A 21,824-nucleotide genomic window follows, 5' to 3' on the forward strand; every position below is an offset into this window, starting at 1 on the left:
TCCATTATGTAAATTCTTAGATTAAGCGTCGGCTTCTAAACTCACGCTTTTTTTTCAGGAAAAGTACTACAAAACGAAATGGAAGCGATGTTTTACTATATAATCAATGGGCATCCATCTTTTTATAGTTCATTTTATAATAATTCATTTGAGTTGGCGCGATGTAATCAATCATCGTCACAATGATAATTCTCTCTTCCTCATATTCAGAGATTTCACTGATTTGTCAATATTTATTATTTTTTTCTCTACTTATAGCAAGCATGATGATAGAGATTCCTTTTTCTCGTTGCGTGAAATTCATCCCATCTCACTTTGACCTGGCACATTTGAACGATCGATAAATTTATATATGTTGGCATAATAAATCGCATTTATTGGAAGAATTTGATCCAGGGACCATCTCCTTTCTCTGTTCTGAATTATTGTTTTAATTTGAAAAATAACTTTTACGTAAGTCCACGAATGTGGTCAGATACGAGATCTATCCATTTATTTCTGGTTTCTTATCTTCTGCTGATATCTCCATATTGGCCAATATACTTATTTATTTTTCAGTGTTTTCAGCCATTTAAAACGACTTGCTCCTATGAAATATAATGATAGGCTTCGTGATAATGATGGAGTTGGGATACATCGGTGCGTTAAATCCATATTGTAGCCATCAATAACTGCAACGAACCTGGAGCGAATTCTGATATCATTTTAATGACAAAAATAGAGAATAAAAAATTAATTAAATTAGTTAGAAAAAATTTGTTTTTTATATGTGTACCAAAATATAATAATTAGAAATTAAAGAAAAAAATTTGGATTGAAATTTCTGTTCTCTGAAAAGTTAAAACAATCAAATAATTATAATATTAATAACTGTATTCAATATATTCCAATATAAAATAAATTTTGTTATATTATATATCTTTATTATCATATTATAAATTATGTTATTATATTATATTATAAATTATGTTATAAATTAACATACTAAATTATCAAATCATATATACATATTGTACATTAATATTTTATGTATAAATATTATATATAAAATAAATTAATATAAGTTTTTTTTTAATTCTGAATTTTATATCAATTTTTAGAGGTTATTAGCGATATCATAGATATAATAAGTAGAAAATGATTAAATTGTTTGATTTATCAGTTATCCTTAATAAAATCAATTAAATCTTGCATTTTCTTTTTTTTTAAGTTATTTTTGAATGTAGTTTCTACATTCAAAAATTGTATTTGGTACAATGAAAGATTAAATGTTGTCAATGGATATTATAGCATCACACTCCTCACATTGGCTTTTTTGTTAGTCTGTAGGAATGTATGATTCTATGAAAATATTCTATGAGAATATTCAATTTTTATTTTGGAGATGGCCACTTATTTTCTCCTTTTCAACACGAAGATCATTCTCTAATTTTCGAAGAATCTATTGGAAATACTCTTGATGTGGTTAGAAGCTTTTTGTTTTCATTCATTTTCCTATTGGAAGTTTAATTTGTTTTTTATGTCCTTTATTAGATCATCGAAATATAATTTGTATTGTATTTGTATTGTATTTATTATGGTGGGGAAATTAGAATTGATCTGTTTTATCAATGTCAGTTATTCCTACATGGACTAAGGATCCAGATAAGATTGTGTTACAATGATTTTTTCATAAATCTCGAAGATTTGAATTATAATTTCGTTATTTAATTCTGAATTGTTGATAGTCGTTGTTGCATTTTTGGAGTTAATAAATACTACGATTTTTTGATAAGCTTTATCGTGAACAATTTTAAAAACTTGATAAATGGCATTTTAAAAACTTGATAAATTAGTTCAGTAATGTAGACTGATGTATTGTCTAGAAGTTTTTCTTTAATATAGAATCCCATGGAATAGACTGCATAACCTGTGCACGAATTATAATAAATTATTAAATCAAATATGAAAATTACTTTGTTATTTCACTACTTTGCAAAAATATTAAATAAAAATATTTATAATATTTATAATAAATATAACTAATGTGCAAATTCGTCTTGATATATTATTTCATAAATTCATTTATTTCAAAATTATAAATATTTAAAAATATTGAACAAATGAAATTGTTAAGATGACAAGACTGACAAAATCTAGATTTAAATTTAATAGTTCATTATATATCTCAAATTTTACTGATAATTAATATTTATAATAATATTTTTTCATTATTCTTCTAATTCGAAGTAGTAATTAAAAATTCTTTTTAAGAAAATTGTTTGAATTCTATGAATCTAAAAATATATAAATATAATATTTCTTTTTAAAAATTTTAAAAATTTCTTTTTAAAGAAAAATATAATTTTCTAAAAAATTATATTTAATAATATTAAATAATATTTAATAATATTAAATAGAATTCAATTATTTGAAGTATAAATTTAATTGCAACTAATATCTACATCGTAATTAAAACTATTGAAAAATTTTTTTTAGTTAAAATATGCTGGAACTATTACTTAGAATTACACTAGAACTGTTACTAGAATTATATTATCCTTACACTTTTTTTATTATTATTATTTATTATTTATTATTACACGTTTTTTATTCATTGCATTTAAACAATTCGAAAAATTGGGATAGAAAAAACAGATGAAATTAAATTCAATTGCTTTAGTTCAAATACGAGAATATATATAAAATGTAAAATAAATGTAAAATTTAATAAAAAATGCATAAAATCGATAGTTAGAAAAAAGAAAGAAAAAGATAAATCCATAATAATGGATTGATATGATTATTTGCTTTTGATATTGATATGAATAAATTTGACCTTTATCGTATAAAAGTATTATGTATTTGCATATATATGGATCAAATTATTTAAATTATTTAAATTTTCTTACAAATGAAAAAAAGATTCCATAATCGAGTGAAAATCTCAAATTTTTTCAAAGTAATATTTAAATATAAATTCAAAATTATATTGTATTTGATAGATCATCTAGATACAATAATAGTTATCGTAAATTCCTATTTCATTGAAATAATGAAATTATGAATGGAATATTAGCATCACAGCTTTTTTTATAAATTTCAAATATCTGAAATGTTTTATTTTTTCTATTTTAATCGATTTCTGATAGAATATTTTCAATTATTATCAATTCATAAAATATTATTAATTCATTAATATATACTAATACAATTTATTTTATAGATTATAGAATTATATTATATTATTAATTCAATTTCGGTCAAAATAACATAAATTCTTATTCAACATTTTTATTTAATTTTTGTTTTAGATAATATAATATTATATGATAATTAATCTAGTCACATTATTTAAACACAATATTACATTATTTAAACATTAAAAAAGCTTTTAAATTAACTATTTTATATAATTTAATAAAAAAAACTTGAAAAAATTCTAGTTAATTGTTATGTCATTAATTCTATTATTGTCAATTCTATATCATTGTGGATATCAGAAATTATAAAAATAGTTTTATAATAGTTAATAAAAATAATTCTACTAAATATTAATTATTAATATATTTTTTGTTAATATATTTTTAATATTGTAAAATAAAATAATTTTAACATATAAAAATATATATGTTTTATATATATATATCTTTATTTATATTTATATATATATATTATTTATATAAAATTCTTTTGAATTATTCTCCAAAAATATTCTATTTTTAATTCTATTATAATATTTTATATATATTTTATAAATAATTTTATTATATTTTAATAATTAAACAAATCAAAATAGAATAAAACTTCATTGTAAATTTTAAGAAATATATTTAATATAATAATATAAGAAATATAAAATATAGGTTTTATATCATAAATATAAAAACAAAAAGATTATTCATCATTTTTTTTTTAATTCTAAATATATAATATGCAAACTAACATATATTTTGAATACTATATATATTACATATATCTTATTGTACATAAATATATGAAAAATCAATTCTGTGGAATTTATAAATAAAAAAAAATATAAATATAAGCTGAAAGAATATAAATGAATGTAAAGACAAAATGATAAGTCATATATATATCTTAAATTGTTTATTATTTAAATATAAAAGTATTATATAAAAACAGTACATAAAAACAGATGTATTATATATTTTTAAATAGTATAAAATACATTATTTTTTAAATTTAGTATGTAAATAAATTTAATATAAATGAAATTGTATTTTATTTTTTCAACCAGAAAAGTAATCCATCTTGAAAATTGCAAAATTTTAATTACTTGAATACTTTTAATTAATTTTAATTACTTGAAGAAATTGAATAATAATATTTTATTATTAAAAAAATATAATAAATAATTTATTATAATAATTTTTTTATTATAATAAATAATAAATAAATATAAAAAAATATAATAAATAAAAAATATAATATAATAATTATAGTAAAAAAAAAGAAAAACTATGAAAAATGAATGTCTTTGAATAGAATTTGAATAGATATTAACGGATCAGTAGAAATGAGTTATTATCCAAGAAATATCTAAATAAAGGGAAATCGCAAAACAATAGATTGTGACAATTAAAATAAATATATTATGTATTAAGAATGTAAACATTTAAAAACGTTGAAACATCTATTTTTTTTTAACATCAATAATATAAGAAAAAATATTTTGCAAATAGACTTTACAAAAATACAATTTTATTGAAAAAACAATTAAAAAAATAATTTTTATCAATAAAAAAAATTAATTTGCATGGCTCAAATGAATTGAAAAATGAAATTTTTTATTATTTCTATGATTTAGAAAAAAAATAAATGTACAGAGTGTTTTTAAATATGTGGGATACTTTTGGAGAATGGATTCTCCAAGACATCAAAATGATGAAAAAATGGAATCATATAATTATATAATTCAATAAAACTTAGTTATTGATTCATAAATATTTTATTTTTGCGTTAGGTAGAATAAGATGATAATGGAATGGAAATGCTCATCTGACAGCAGTACAATATTGCATGTCATTTGCATAGCAGATTCTCTCAATGAAAAGAAAACAGGTTACTTTCAAATAAACAACTATTTTAGAATTTTAATGTAATGTAATATGCAATATATGTATTATATAATTTCTTATTAAAAAAAAAATTATTTCGAATAGTTATAATGAATTTCAAACTATTGATATAAAATTTTTATTGATATAAAATTATTACTATTATTATTTTAAGAGATTTAACTCTAATTTAATGAATTTATTTTTATATTTTTTTTAGAAGAAAAGATATTTTTTCTACATGTTTAGTTAATAATTTAATACAATGATACGATAATAACATTTTTTATAATAAAAAATAATTCTTTAATACTAGGCATTCTCAAAAAGTTTTTTAATAATACTAACTTAGATTGTGATTCTTTTTTTAATATTTCATTTATAATGTATTTATATATTATTATTAGTATTATATTATAATGTATCAGTATTAGGCACAGATTTTTCATTTAATTCATTTTTTCATTTAATCAATTTTTTCATTTAATTTTTCATTCAGAATCATGGTTTCAGCTTCAACCAATACTACATCGTCATTTGTATCCTCCGCATTTATATCCATTAGGAATTGCAATAGTTCGAAAATTTGGACGATTGCTTATATATAAATTTCTATATATTCACTTGTCGAATTTATGTAATATGCATACATATATCGTCATGATATTACTATCGTAATTATCTATAATGTTTATACCGATTGTTGATTCATTTCTAGATATATTTTAAGAATAAACATGACGTTTTTGTTTATTCAAAGAAATATAATATATAGAACATATTCTAATGATATTAATATTCTTCTTTTTTCATGAATGTCAGAAACTAATCAAACAGTATTAGTTATGCTCAGTATTAGAGACAGCATAATGATAAGTGATGATAAGTGATGATGATAGTGACAGAAAATAAAAACTCGTGAAGTGCAAAGAGACATAACTGGTAAATATATTATTAATTCTAAATGTATTCAAGTGCTGTATGGAAGCATTTCAAAAAATTAAATCGAACACAAGATATATATTTAATAATACTAAGATTCTCAAAGAAAAATATGATTTCATATTGTGTTTCTTATAAATATATAAAACAAAGTATTTTATAAATGTATAAAACAAAGTATCTACAAATAGTTAATAATTTAATTATAATAATTTTCTAAAATCGCTGCAGTATAAAATATTAGGAAAAAATAATTTTGCGAAAAAGAAAAGCTATGTTAAATAGAAATTCTCAATTATCAAATGCTATTGAAATGATAATATTAGATTTTCAGCTATATAGTATAGTCAATGATGAAGATTTCAAGAAATTTTTAAAAATAACTGAACTTCTGTACGAAATATTATTTCAGACAACGTTTTCTCAAATACCACAAATATATTAAAATGAGAAAGAGAATATAAAAAGAAAATCATTTTAAATGATTTAAATGTTTATAATCTTATTATTTTTTTTATATAATTTCTAAGTAAGTAGTTTAAATTCTTTTAATTTGTTTAATTAAATAATGTATTCATTTACATGTTATTATTAATTATTAATGAATTATCTAATTATACATATGTATATGTTTATATTTATATGTATGTGTATTTATTTGCTTATTTATTTACTAGGAATTATATGATGATTGCATCATTTTTTATGGATAATTGGATACAGCAAACAGATATATTTCACTAACGATATATTGTTGTAACAATTTGGAAGAAGAAATATACTCACCATTATCATTCATTATTATATCAAATCTCATATAAGTCGAAATTTAAATTAGTTTTTTTTACAAAATCCTTAAATAATAAGCATTAATTTATACAAATTTAATTTATTATATTATTATGAATAATGTTAGCAATATGATAAAAGCAATGACTTTTTGAACAATGGATTTCCATGTTTCGCTTATATCTAATAATAATAATAATAATAATAATATTAACAACAGGTAACGTTAATTAGATACTAATGAACATATTTTAATGAATATACATAATATTCCAAAAAGCGAAAATATTTGATAAACTGGAAATTTCTGATAATTTCAAGCAATATTTTCCTTGCGAAAACTTTTGTAAGTGTGTTGAATATAATAAATTTTTTTATTGATAAAAAATTATATTGAATTATATGATGAATATAAATAAATAAATTTAATATATTTTTTTATTTTCGAGATATGTTAGATTTGTTCGTGCTCGGTTGGCAACCAACGCTATTGTTGCGGCTCGATGATTGATTAATGTTTTTTTATTCGTTAATAAAACTGTAACAGAGTTTTTTCTAAAGAAAAATATTGATTGAAATGATCTCAAAAATCTCCAGCTTATGGATATTCCAACATTTTTGGATTATATATATGTAATGATTTTTCTAACTTATTTTTTAACTAAAATAAAATACGGTTCATTGAATATTTACAGCTAATTGTTAAAAATGCATGAAAAACATTACGATTTTTGATGACTTATTTATTATCTATGGTCTATTACCGTATGAATAGAATTATTAAAAGTATAAGAAATATATTGAGTATATATGATAAAATATTACTTCCGTTTATTCGAGATATAGATTAATTAATTTAAAATTCCATAAATATAATTTTTTCTGAACATAGAATACTTGATAATTTATAAGAAGAATGAGAAATAATAAATTATTATTAAAGTATGGAAATCATTTAAAGAAATAGACAATTTTTAAAGAAAGATAATTTTTCAATTTGTTTATATTCATAAGCCTATTCTTCTCGGAATATTTATTAATCCATATATGAAAAATTGACTATTAGATGATATACAGAAATGAATATTAGAAATAAATAGTAGAATATTTGATTAATTTTATTAAATAAAATAATCTTGTTTTCTATTAACAAAGAAGGAATAATAAAAATGTCTAAGAACGAATTAATAACGAATACAAACGTTACAGATAATATGATAGTATCATAATAATAATATCGTCATGATATATATATATATATATATATATATGCATATTATATAAATTCAGTGAATAAATATATATAGAAATTTATGTATAAATAATTTTGCAACATTGTCCCAAATTTTCGCAATTCTTAATAAATATAAATGTGAAAGATACAAACGAAAAAACTACATCGGATATTAAAAAAAAATCACAAGTAGTTTTCTAACTTAGCATTATTGATGAAAAACTTTCTAAAAATATCTGCCACTATAAATGCCAAGTGAAAAAATATTTTGTAATATAGAAAATTTTAACGTATTAAATTATTAACTAAATACTAGAGGAAACATATTTTCATGAAAATATGAAAATTAAACAAATTAAATTAGAGAGATATAATAATCAGTAAATTATAATAGATATAATAATAAAAATATATAAATAATTTGAACAATTGAATATTTCCGAGATCTTAAAAATTAGAGATCTGAACCAATATTTGTTGTAAAATTTTCTTCTCGAATTGAAAATTCATCTTCAAATATCTCGAAATTTTACCGAGTTTGAATATTCGAACCTTTTAGATTTTTCAAAAGTCGTATTGTTTCAAAGAATTTATCAATTTCAAATAGCTCGAAAAATTCGAAAATTCAATTTGATTTGATAAACTAATTATAATTCGATTTAATATTTATATCATTGTATTAAGAATATCAAAAAAATGATGGATAATTTTTTAATTCTAGATTATACAAATTATTTCAGTTTAATAATTATTTCTAAGAAGAATATAAATATGTCATAATATTTGCTTGATGAGAATAAAAAATACTTATTTCTTTAGAAGGATATTTATACGAATGATACAAATTGTACTATATATATAAAAGATATAACGAAAAATTATAAAAAAATATTAACTAAATCATACGATTGTAACAAAAATTAGAAAAATAATATAAATGTGCTTCAATGTCAAACAAAAAAAAATGAAAGATGAAAATAAATGATAATTTATTTTGAATAAAGCGGCTTGCGAAATTGTAAGTTATTATTTCAGATTCAAAAAAACCAAAAATATTAAAAAAAAGCAGTTATGAAATTCAATGGAAAAGAAAATAATGAATAGTTAGTCATTAAAAAGAACAGAAGAAGTGAATATTATATGTGGAGTTGAACAAAAAATGAAGTTTGGAAATTTGAAAGCAATTATATGCTAGTTGTTTATATAAAAAAATAGATTTTAATAAAAATTGGTAATATTATATATATAAAGAACAATATCTGAACAATCTAGAAGAAAATTTATGGAAAAAAAGCTATATTTTGAAAATCTAAAACATACTATAAAATTAATAAAAAAAAAAATTAATTTGCAGAATAAAAATTTTAGTATTACAATAGCTAAAAGTTCTGATCTCAATCTAATTAACTTGTAATTAATTATAAAAATAAGATTAGGAAAATTTGAAAATTCCATTACTATTAAGCTATTTGTAAACTATTAAAACAAAACAATGGAATATTAAATCACAAATCATCTATAAGTTAATATCAATATAAAGTCAATATCAAGAGAATATGCCAAATAGATAACAACAAAAAAACAAAGGAAAATAAAATATTAATTATATATTGTATATAAAAAAAATTTTATATAAAGTTATTATATAAAATTATAAATGTAATTTAATGTATCTATTATATATAATATTATTTATAATTTAAAATTATTATAATATTTATAAATATATATATTTTTTATTATGTATATTGTTTCAAAAATTTAAAATAATATATTTAATTTTATATATATTTTCCTTTTATATAATTTTATATAAAATATTTAATTAATAATTTTAATTTTTTCTATCTTATTATTAATTATTATATTTATATATATTATTATATATATTAATCTAATATGAAATATAATAGTATCAGCTGTCTAAACAGTAACATGGCGTTGTGTGCTTACATTGTTTTTGCTCTATATAATGCTTTAAAATATTTTGAAAATGAATAGTTTAAAATATTTTTTTCTTATTTTTTTATTATTTCTAATATTGATTTTTTTCTTTTAACTTTTTCTGTATTAATCATTGATATCATCGGAAACATTTTTTGTTATCATGAAAAATGTGTTTGAAAATTGGATAATGTGATTTTGCATTACCTACTATTTTTCTATAATAAGTAATAAGTATATATTACAAATTTTGCAATTGTAAAAAATGCAAAGAGATCGGAAGATTTCGATTTGGGAAGTTCAAATGATACAATATTGAATGTTGAAAAAAATTGATTTCTTGTAATAAAAGAAATATAATAGTTATATTGAAAAATTAAATTTAATTTATAAATTCCATTCTTCAAAAAGTTATTTATTTCTATATTTATTTTTTTATTTTAAACTTTAATTTTAATTTTTTTTTGTTTTTTTTGTTTTTTAAATTAATTTTTTTATTATATTTTTACTATATTGTCGATATATCTCTTTCTATTTCCTTGCTTGTTAGTTTTAAGCTTCTAAATATCTATGTTTACATAAATATTATAGTGTTTAAAATTTATTATTCTCAAGAAGTTTATTAAATATTTGGTTCATTGAATTTGTGTCTTTTTAAATATTTTTATTATCATGACGATAATCATGATAAATAAAAAGAAAAAGATTAATATAGAAAATCATGTATTTCAAGAAAGCTGGAATAATGAATTTTTTTATTATTGTGAATAACTTTTATTTACTTTGCAATGTAAAACTTGGACAAATAATAAAATGTAATCTTTTTCGTCATTACATCAAATGTCATGTAAAAATATATGATATATATGTTTCATATACATTCACGTATATGAAATTTTTTTATCATAAATCAAAATATAAAAAGAAAAAAAAAGCAATATCTATATGTACAGTATATTTTATGAAATCCATAATTAAAATAAAAAATGCATTTGCGTCATTGTTCTAGTAATATAGAAGAATGTATTTTATATATGCTATTATGTATTAAAAACAGTTTAAATAATATTCCTTGTTATCTTATATTTTGCACAATGAACAAAAATACTTGTTAATTTGAAAATGTAGTACAAGAATGAAGAAGAAGAAAAATCATAAATAAAACATCATACTTAATCGTATTAGAAATTGTAAACAATTATTTTTCAAATATCGAATTACATCAAAATTACAATTACAAAAAAAAGTGCAATTAATCAAATAGAGAAAACTTTTTATAATAATAGTGCAGAGCAATTTTAAAACTATATTTAAAATGTACTATTGTTAATTTTTTTCATTTAATATTTTATTTAATGTTAATGAAATTAATAGATATAGATAATAATAGATAATGGATTATGGATGAAATTAATGGAAATAATGAATTCAAATAAATTAAAAATTGTATTGCAAAACTGCAAATAATTTTTTTTAAAAACATTATCATATAATTTATTTATTTTCATATAATTAATAATTAATAACTCTCTAAAATAAAGATTTATTAGTAATAGTATTATTGCTACATTGTACAATACGAGGAATTGATATATTTAAAGCATTCAACGAAAAAATAGAAAAATAGAGATTTTCAAAATACATTTTCATTATAACAGATTGTGTAAAGATATATATATAAAAATAATAAGATAATAAAAATTGATTGAAAGAACATTAAAGAAACAAAAAAATAGAATTAATTACTTAATATTTCATTGTATTATTCACTAAAAGATATTCTCAAAATAAATTACGAAAATTACGATTATGAAAATTGTGTATTTAATTAAAGATGAAAATAAAGAATTACATCAAAATCTAAAAATTTTTTTCAGAATGCTGCGTATAACAATTTGCTATTATGTAATTAAATTATGGTTAAATACAGAGAAAAACTTTATAACGATTTTTTGATGTAAAAAAAAATTCGAATTTTTGAAAAATGAATAAAAACATGTGTTCTGAATCAAAATGAAATATTATATAAATTAATAATGATAAAAATCAAAGTTAAAAAAAAAAGAAAGTTATGATCCTACGCATATAAATTATTAATTAAAAAAAAGATAAGCTGAAAATTTATGCGTTAATTAATAATTTAGAAACAATTCAAAAAGTACAATCAGCCGCTTATATAAATATGTATAAACAATTGTTAAGTTTAGTGATACCACCAAAACTGAAATTTGAGTAATTAATAGTTAACATGATAGTTTAAACAAAAAAAATAATCAACTGACTGTGTGTTGAGTAAGAGACCGTTAAATGATATGAAAAATACCAATGTGAATAAATAAATAAAATTATTATTAAATTGTGGTTTATTACTACATTGGATTTGTAGACTAATTTTAGCGATCGCAAATTGCATATTTCTAAATAACTTTCACCATATTCGATAATGACTTTTTTACTTTGGTTCATTGTTTCAATGATAACAAGACAAGATTTTTTTTTGTGTTGGTGAGGTTTATTATTAAATAATAAAGGTTCTGTTTGTATGATCTATCATTATAAATTAAACTAATCCATCAGTGTATCTGATGATATTAAAAAAAATGATATTATAAAAAATGTAAAAGCATCCATACAAAATTAATTTACCGCTATAATTCTAAATTTGGTATGTTCAAATGCAATAGTGCATCAAGTATTAACATTTTATTGAAATCTCTCATTTATTTTTTATTTTATATTTATATTATATAAATTATCAGCTGATGGTTTTTCACTCATACAATCAGCTGATTATTTTTTTGTTTAAATTAGCATATTAAACTATACTAAATATAATAATATAATAAATATAAATTATTAATTAAATTTCAGTTTTGGCGGTATCATTAAACTTAACGATTGTTTATACATATTAATATAAATAGTTGACGCATAACAATTCACAATTCAGCCAGCTGATTATACTTTTTACATTGTTTTTAATATTATTAACTAATGCTCATAAATTTTCAGCTTTGGCTGTTTATTTTTTTTTAAATTATTTATTATTAATTATTTATTATTAATTATTTATATTAATTATTTATATTAATTATTTATTTTAATTTACATGCGTGGAAGGCTATCGTAGCCTATTTATATCGCAGCTGAGATTCATGAAATTCATTTCATTATAATATTACATTTTTCATACAAATAAAAATCAGCTATAGCAAAATATCTGACTTAAATCTATCTCATCCGGTTCTCGGATTATCAAGTTCGTGAAAACGGAACTCTGTTTTCTTAGTGGGAATAGTTATTTTTATACTTATTTCTTTAGAATATCTTTAAAGATCAAGCCAGGATGTCCACCTTGGTATCTTCCTTCCGATCTCCGGTCAAAAATAAATCTAACAATAATTAGCAAAGTTACTTCAAACACAAAGTGCATTTGACAATGAATTCACTCTTCAACTGGCAGATTTAATGAAATCTGATATTCAATCTGATATTTATTTCATTGACTACCGAAATAATGTATTAATGTTTTCTTGATGTTCGTGTAAGAAACATCTTTTGAAAAATAATAAAAATAAAAATGCGGAAAAATAAAAAATTTAAACATATTGTTAATTAGGATCTCATGTATACACATGCATAATTCAATATGTTGTTCGAATAAAATTTTATTTAATTCCAAGCCTTATCAAAACGTATGAAATAATCGGAAATAGACGTTCCTTCCATTATACCTGCCTTTATAAATTCTTTATAACTTCTCCTGTCTTTATAAATTCTTTATAACTTTTCCTGACTGAGCCATTTCGTCAAATTCTCATATATATCGTACGAATTTCACAATTATCTAATTTCTGATATCATTTTGATATATATGAAATGAAATTTGCCTTGGAAATATAATGTAATATTTATTTCATAATTCAAAAAGGAACATAAGAGAACATTAGAAATCAATTACAATTTAACTAGAACTATCAGAGATGGACATATACTTATTTTCACCGATATCAGTCAAAACGATTTATATTAACTGATGAAATGAATTATAATTACGTTAGATATGTTTAGTATGAGTTTATTTAGATGATAGATAGGTTTAGCTTTCATTATATGTACATATATAATAAAAAATACTGATTACTTTATTGCAAAGTATCATTCGTCACATTTTTTACATACATACATTTTTCTTTTTGTACATTTTTCGCAAATATATTTTTTTCATGTAATATAAACATTTGAAGTTTTATTATTATTGCAGTTTCCATTTTGGCACCATTTTCGTGCAGTCGTCGATTCCCTGCTTGATATTAGCGCTTTGTTCAATTGCAATTGTTCATTTGGTGAAATTCTATGCTCATTTGCAAGTTCATTCGCTAATTGAAATAAAAAGTTTTTTCTCGAGATCTTTTCTCCAGTCGTTTCTTTAGTAAAGAATCCATGTATTTATTGCAGCCAAATCGAGAATATTGTGCCATTTTTTCTAGACTCAAATTTGACACTATACTTCTTTGCCATTTGGTTAGTTGTGTCTACGCCAAATTTTGTTTAATTATAAAATGATATAGTTTCAGGTAATTTTTTCTTACTTTTATCAATTATAGCAAATTTATGTTTTGTGCTCAATAAAAACACTTTCTTGGTCGGTTTGCTTTAATAAATTGTAAGAAAACATTCACTAGATTTATAAAATAATGTTGTATATGGCATTTTATCTTTTCTTGGAAATTTGGGTAATTCCCTCTTATTGCTGCGTATCGTTCCAACTAAGATAGTTTTTTTGCTAATAATTTTGATGCTAGTGATAGACTAAAAAAATTGTAGTTACATTTCTTCCTTTCATGAGATATGGTTCCATAAGTTTGAGCATTACAAATTAACCAAACAATGTTGATGAATCTCGAACCTCATCTTTACTTAAATATGGAAATCCATTTATCACATATTTGCTTTTGACGTCCGATGCCAGCCAAAATTTTATTCCAAATTTATCGGGTTTATTAAGTAATAACCTTGCTTTCGTAGGAAATAACTGTTCATCAACAATAATATTTTATCCTGGCTTATAACAATTCTATTTTCAATAAATTTATTCTATATTGTAGAAATTAGAGCAAATTTATCATTTCGTAACCTTTGACTTCTTTCATTTTTTTTATCAAATCGAACAAAACGTATCACATCCATAAAGTTGTTTCTACTCATAGTCGATGAAAAAAAGCTAGGCCCCCATTGTTTATTCCATAAATACGAAGATTTCAAATTTTTAGCTTCATATGTCCCGCGAGCATATAAATTAAATGTTTTCAATTTTGTTTGCGTTAATGATCATTTCTTCTTCAAAACTCTAGAAGCTTCTAATTCAGTGCAAGTTCTTATGTATTCCAAAATTTTATCGTCGATAATCAAGGAAAACGCTGCTTACATAATATTTTTCATAATATTTCTTTTTACATATCTTATTGGTTCAGCTATATCTTTGAAAATATTATGAATAGGCGGTTTTCCAGGACTAGCACTGTCTTTTATTTTTTTCCAAATAGTTCCATCTGATGAAATTTTGTTTTGATCTTCTAGTATATCACTTTCATCTTCAGAACTTGAAAATAATGGCATGGCTTTTTTTCTTTTACAAACATTTACAATAACATCCCAATTACTTTCGCTACCAGAAGATTCGTTAGAAATTTCATTATCATAAATTTATCACTATTATTTTGATTGCAATATAAGTTATTATTACTACTATCATTATCAAATAATTCACTTTCATTATGTTCATTATTTTTTTTATCAGAAAGTTTAATTGAAATATCATTTATTTGGTATAACAAATTAGAAATTTTTTTGTTTGCTTATTTTAGGGCTTCAAACTAACCATAAAATAAAACGAAAAAATAATGTATAATTATTCTAATATAAAAAAAAATTTCCTTATCTATTTAGAAAAAAAAAGTCTCAAAATTGATATATTTTGCACGTAAGAAATAATAGAAACGCAATATAAAAAAATATATCAAATTCTTTGAGTGAAAAATGCAAATATAAAACATTAATCTGAGTTTTATCTATATGGAGATATTTTGGTCAATATATATATTCATATTTTGTAAATTTTTATTTACGGTTATTAAATCTTATTAAATCAGTTATTTTGATTGGTGTAGGAATAAATATATATACTTATATTGTTTTCGCTTTTATTAAATTAAAGAAAAAATGAAATCCATAATATTTAATATTTTGATGTACTGTAAAAATCATCTTATTTTTCAGATAGAAAAATATTAAAAAAAAAAAATTCTAAAAGAATAATAAAACCAATCATTTTGATCCGGTAGTTCTAGTGTTAAAATAAAATGTTGTAAATCTATCTGGATTTTCTGGATTTGGAAATTCATATAAAATGTTAAACACTAAAAAAAAAAAAAAGAAATCTTGATTATAAAACAAATATCAAAATTTAAAATCATAATTTTAAAGTAATTAAAATTATACATAAATAAAACAAATAATATTATAAATAAATAATATTAATCAATATATGAACAAATATATATATAATATAAAATGAGTAAATAATATATAAATGAGTAAATAAATATGTACAATGGCTATAGTCAAAGTTGTCAAAAAATCATATCCTTATAGTGATTCGCGAAGCTTGTGAACATGTTTGGGAATATCATAATCGATAACCTGATAATATTAGAGTATTCCATAAATTTCTTTCGCACCAAGCTAGGAATGACTTTGCAGGAATGCTAGGAATGAATATGCAGACTTATTATTGTTGTTTATTATTTTCATTTATTCTAGAGTTCTTTTAAAGTATGTTTCGTTGACTCTTTTAAAACTTTTTTTACACCATTCATGATACACCATATGAATAGTCAAAGGAAGTATTTGCGGCATGTTATACTTTATTGCTTTAAAAAAGGTGATAGTGCAAATGATATTGCAGATGAGATTTGTATTGTTTACAGGAATGGTGCTACAACTATTACAACAATTCATAATTGGTTTAAGAGATATAGAGCTGGCAATTTTGACTTGAAAAATGAAGATCTCTGCGGCCGCCCAGCAACAACAAATACCTTATCAAAGCCATGCTCGCTGAAAATCCGCGATACAATGTGCAAGTGGATAGTGGATAGCCACTAACATTTTCAGGAAAACGATAGATAATCACCTGACCAAGATGGGATGTGAAATTTGAACTTTACAGTTAGGACGAAGATCGACTTTTTGAACTCTACGTGCGATTTCTTTTTTCAGAGACATCAAAGAGATCCTTTTTTAAAGAGGCTTATCATTGGAGAGTAGACTTGGATTTTGTATCAAAATGCATTGAAAACGCATTTGATTTAAAGACAAAAAAAAACCTTCAATTGTTGCGAAACTTAGACTTCATCCGAAGAAAGTTCTTTCATCCATTTGTTGAGATTGGAAAGATGTAATCTACTATGAGCTCCTTTCTCAAATGAAACTATCAATTAGAAAATATTACAATCAACTCGATAAATTGAAAGCCGCTATAGCAAAAAAATGGTCAGAATTGGCAAATCGAAGAAACCATTATGACAATGCAAAACCGTATATTGCATTGACTGTAAGAGAAAAGCAGTCACAGTTTGGTTGGGACATTCTATCGTATCTTCTGTACTCTTCAGATCTTGCTCTATCCGATTATTACTTGTTCCTGTTATTAAAAAATTCTTTTCATGATAAATGGCTCCAATCCGTAAGCGAAATAAAAACCTCGAGAAATATTTTGCAAATAAACCCCAACAATTTTGGAAAAAAGGAATAATGAGGCTGAGAGATGGAACGTGATAGAGAAGAACGGTTCGTATATAATGCAATAAATTAATCTTAAACAATAAATATCGTGTATTCATTTCGTATTCAAAAAAAAAAAACTTATGGAAAACCCTAATATATTTCGATTTAGGCTTAGAGACATTGTCAAAAAGATTTTATGATTTTCAATGTAGAGTAGTAAATCATTGTAGAGTATTGATTTTTTCTAATCCGGTTGATTTTGAGATTGTTTCTCGATTATCTATGATTATAGGGAACACTTCGCCATCTAATGTTCTCAATTTATCCTTTTGAAATAAGATGGGCAATGGCAAATATTTAATAATTTTTTCCTATTCAAGATATTATTCAAGATTTCATCCTTATATACCTATAACGGATTATGATACGGATCACGAAAATCTTGCTCCTTTGTAATTGATTCGAGGACTACTTTCAATCACTGTTTATTTTATTTGGGAATTTTTACGATGATCAAATCGATTAAGTCATCATGCTGGCGAATGCGCCTTGTTTTGTTGGATGTGCATTGAACGAGAATATGCGCGAGCATTTTCTTATGTGCTCAGCACTTCCTACAGAATATACATCTATTTAAGAAATGGCTCTGTTCATTGCAACTTTGTTCTCTGTGTATCGGAGAGCGATAGAACTGTCGGATATTTTGATAGTTTTAATAGAATTGGGTTATAGTAGAACTACATTTTCTATTTCGTCATTGATAAAATTATGTATTGCTTTCTCTTGGATGGTATACATTCCCAATATTCTAATTCTCGCTTCTTTGCATCTACCTTCTATTTATCGATTTATATGTTACGTGCTCGATATTAACTGACCAATTGAATTTCGTTAGGCTTTAAATTTATTTTCTAATCCAGTTGCCCGTACGATTTGAGACTTGAATGATCGAGGTTATTAAGGAATTATAATCCCTTTAAACTAAAACTGATGCATATAATCTCCAACTTTAGAAATCTAATTCTCCATTTCATTTGTCCGCATAAATAAAGTTCGTAACAGTAGACGTTGATGAGTGAAGAATATTCTCGAAGATTATTGTCAAGTTGCCTCAACATTTTCACTGATACCATTCTTGCAATTAAAAATAATAGGGATAAGTGGAAAGTAAATTCACCTTTTTTTCTTCTTATGATATAATTAACCTATCCCAGAGAATGAACGCAACTCTCAAATATCTTATTCGTATTTTCGCAAACGAAATATGCTCTCTACTATTAAAATAGAGATCGGAATTTTTCACGTAAAATAAAAATCTCTCATTGGTACATCAAAAGGCATTTAGATGTCGATATTTAGGATAAAATAATTCTCTGTTATTTTTAAGATATTCCTAGACAGGAACTCGTTACTAGTATTAGATCATCGGCAAAGGTCAAATAGGATATACTTTATTTCTCGTTATTAATTTTATATTCGGGTTGTTTCTCCAACTTCTAAGAGAAGTAGTTCTAAAAATATATTGAAACACGGAAGAATAAAATCCCCTTCACTCCGTGGAACAAACTGGATAGTTGACCTATCGTATTTTATATGAATTTATATATCTTGGTCACTGACTGTGAGCGCCCTTTTCATAGAATAATATATTAAATGTTTTTCCAATATCCAATTGCACTACGATCGAGCCTTTTTGCACTTTGCTTTGTGAGATTTCGATCAGGATGTGCACATTATTATAACATCCTTTTTTTTGATATAAAACTCTTTTGATAAGAAATACTATGCAATTATGCCTTAAGTTTTATATCAATTATATATAAATACGATATAATCAGTATAAGAGAATTGATTATGAAAGGCATTCGTTATTGTTCTTTTCCTTTTTAAGAAATAAGAAATAAGTGCGATTTCAAGAAATAGATTGTAATTCAGTAATTATTGAAAGATTATATAACTTCCTGAGAATATTTATTATTCCCTTGGATTATAGCTGACATTTTTCGATCTTGTCAAAGCCAGGAACAGTGTCCATTTTGGTTTTGAATGATCCGACTTTTCATATTGGACGAGTATGAGAAGATCATTGAGAAAAAAATATTTCTCCAAATCATTCAAGTTAGATAGATAAGTGTTTTCGTATTTCATAACTATCATATATTTGCCTTACGTTGACTCGAAGAAAAAATTTCTCTTGTATCTATTGCATTGTATATTTGACAAAAAAGCCTCGATTTTTTTTTAAAAATTCCGGATTTTATATAAAAGAGATACGGCTGATAAATATTTCGCGATCCTCTTCTCTTAGTCCTTCTTCGCCGGTAGACATAAAACTAGTTGGTAATACATGATCAATTTCTTCTAATACGATGCTACTGGTGCCAGATGATGCAAAGGAAAGCATATTACAAGACGATTTCTTCGGATATGAAGAGGCAAATGCTTGTCACATTAACATAAAAAGATATTTTATCAAGTTTTTGAATTATTACGCCATTTAATCATATGTTCATAATTTTTTTGTATTCTTCTTTAATAATTGATCATAGTGAAAAAATTCAGATATTATAATTCCGAATAAGAATTTATAATAAATCAAATTAAAGTAACTCCTTCTATTAATTTAAATGATTTTAATATCATAATTTCAGAAAATAATATTATAAATTTGATGAAAGAAAAGGCAAGAAAAAGCTCTTGTCAAATTAATTCTTACTGGTTTGTCAATTAAAAAAAGATTGAAAAATCAAAGAAGAGAAAAAATAATGAAAAAACGTATAAAAGGATAACATATAAAAAATATAAAACGTATAAATTTTTGAATGAGAAATGATAGAGATAGAAAAATCAAAATTATAATAATAATAATAACAAGAAAATATTACTAAAAAATCAAGTAAAAAATTATTAATAAACATGTATATATAAAAATAAATCAGAATCAGAAAATAAAAATGTTTTATATTTAATTTGTCTTAAAATCTAAACAAGATGAACAATGAATTCATTTTAGGAATACAATAATAATTGTTACATATAAAGTATAACAAACTTATTGATGAAATACTCAAGTTAACAATTGCGATATCTATATATAATCAACGAAAGATCGATTAGTATTAGCATTTGATATAAAATTTTGTTTGTTTTTCGAATTTTTTCTTTCGTCCTTGTTCTAATTTCAATATAAGTTTAAAATTTGTAATAAATATAATATATAGGTATATAATTGTGTATATATATATATATCTTTTTGCGTTGTAACACGGACAATCGATTATCAATCTATATTTTTTTAACATAATTATTTGAATTAATTATTTGAATTAATATTATTTAATTCATTCAAATTTCTTAATTATATATGTTAATTTCTTAATTATTATTTATTCAGATTTTTTCTTCATTTTATGTTATATTTTATTCTTTGAATAAAAATACATAATTATTTTATATTTATTTTATTTATATTTATGATATAAATTAGCATAATATATTATATAAATAACAAAATTAATTATTAAGAGTAATAACAAAATATTTTATAGTCTTCATAGTCATCAGCGTATCAATCGTCATGATTTTAAGACATTTTAGATAGTTTAAAAAAATAAATAATTGATGAAATGAAAAATTATCAATTATCAATTATTTTATCTTCAACAAATTATAAAATTAAAAACTCAAATCATTTTTCTTTTTTTTTTTTTATAAAAAATCGTCTTCGTTTTTTTGACATTATATAACTTTATATAACTTTTTCTATATAAATAACATATATTATTGTAGATAACATAAAGACGAATTCAATGATATGTAATATCGATATATTCAACCATTAATGTTATTCTTTTAGTTTTGTTTTATTGTTGGTTATAATTAGATTTAATATCTATATTAATTTCTATATTATTAAATATTCCATAATTTTCTGAGTCAATCAGATACAAAAAAATATCATTTTTGTACAATTCTTTCATTTTGTGTATTTATTGTGTATTTAATTTATTATATATAAACATAAAAAATCAATTTTACGATATTTAATTTACGAATTTTATGAAAAG

General features: G+C 21.9%; 1 long non-coding RNA gene across 7 annotated transcripts in view; it reads left to right on the plus strand.

Moving 5' to 3' along the window:
- The window catches only part of LOC133665869 (uncharacterized), a 119,019-nt gene extending 97,982 nt beyond the window's left edge, over positions 1-21,037 (plus strand). For 6 of the 7 annotated variants that reach the window (XR_009829308.1, XR_009829305.1, XR_009829307.1 and 3 more), the window contains one exon: positions 16,959-17,859. This is a non-coding gene — a long non-coding RNA (uncharacterized LOC133665869). Of the gene's footprint in view, positions 1-16,958; positions 17,860-20,408 lie in introns of those variants that run through there. The other variant, XR_009829306.1, reaches the window with a different exon arrangement.
- The last annotated feature ends 787 nt before the right edge of the window (positions 21,038-21,824 follow it).

The sequence above is a fragment of the Apis cerana genome, linkage group LG3 (genome assembly GCF_029169275.1).
Source record: "Apis cerana isolate GH-2021 linkage group LG3, AcerK_1.0, whole genome shotgun sequence".
Classification (NCBI taxonomy): domain Eukaryota; kingdom Metazoa; phylum Arthropoda; class Insecta; order Hymenoptera; family Apidae; genus Apis; species Apis cerana.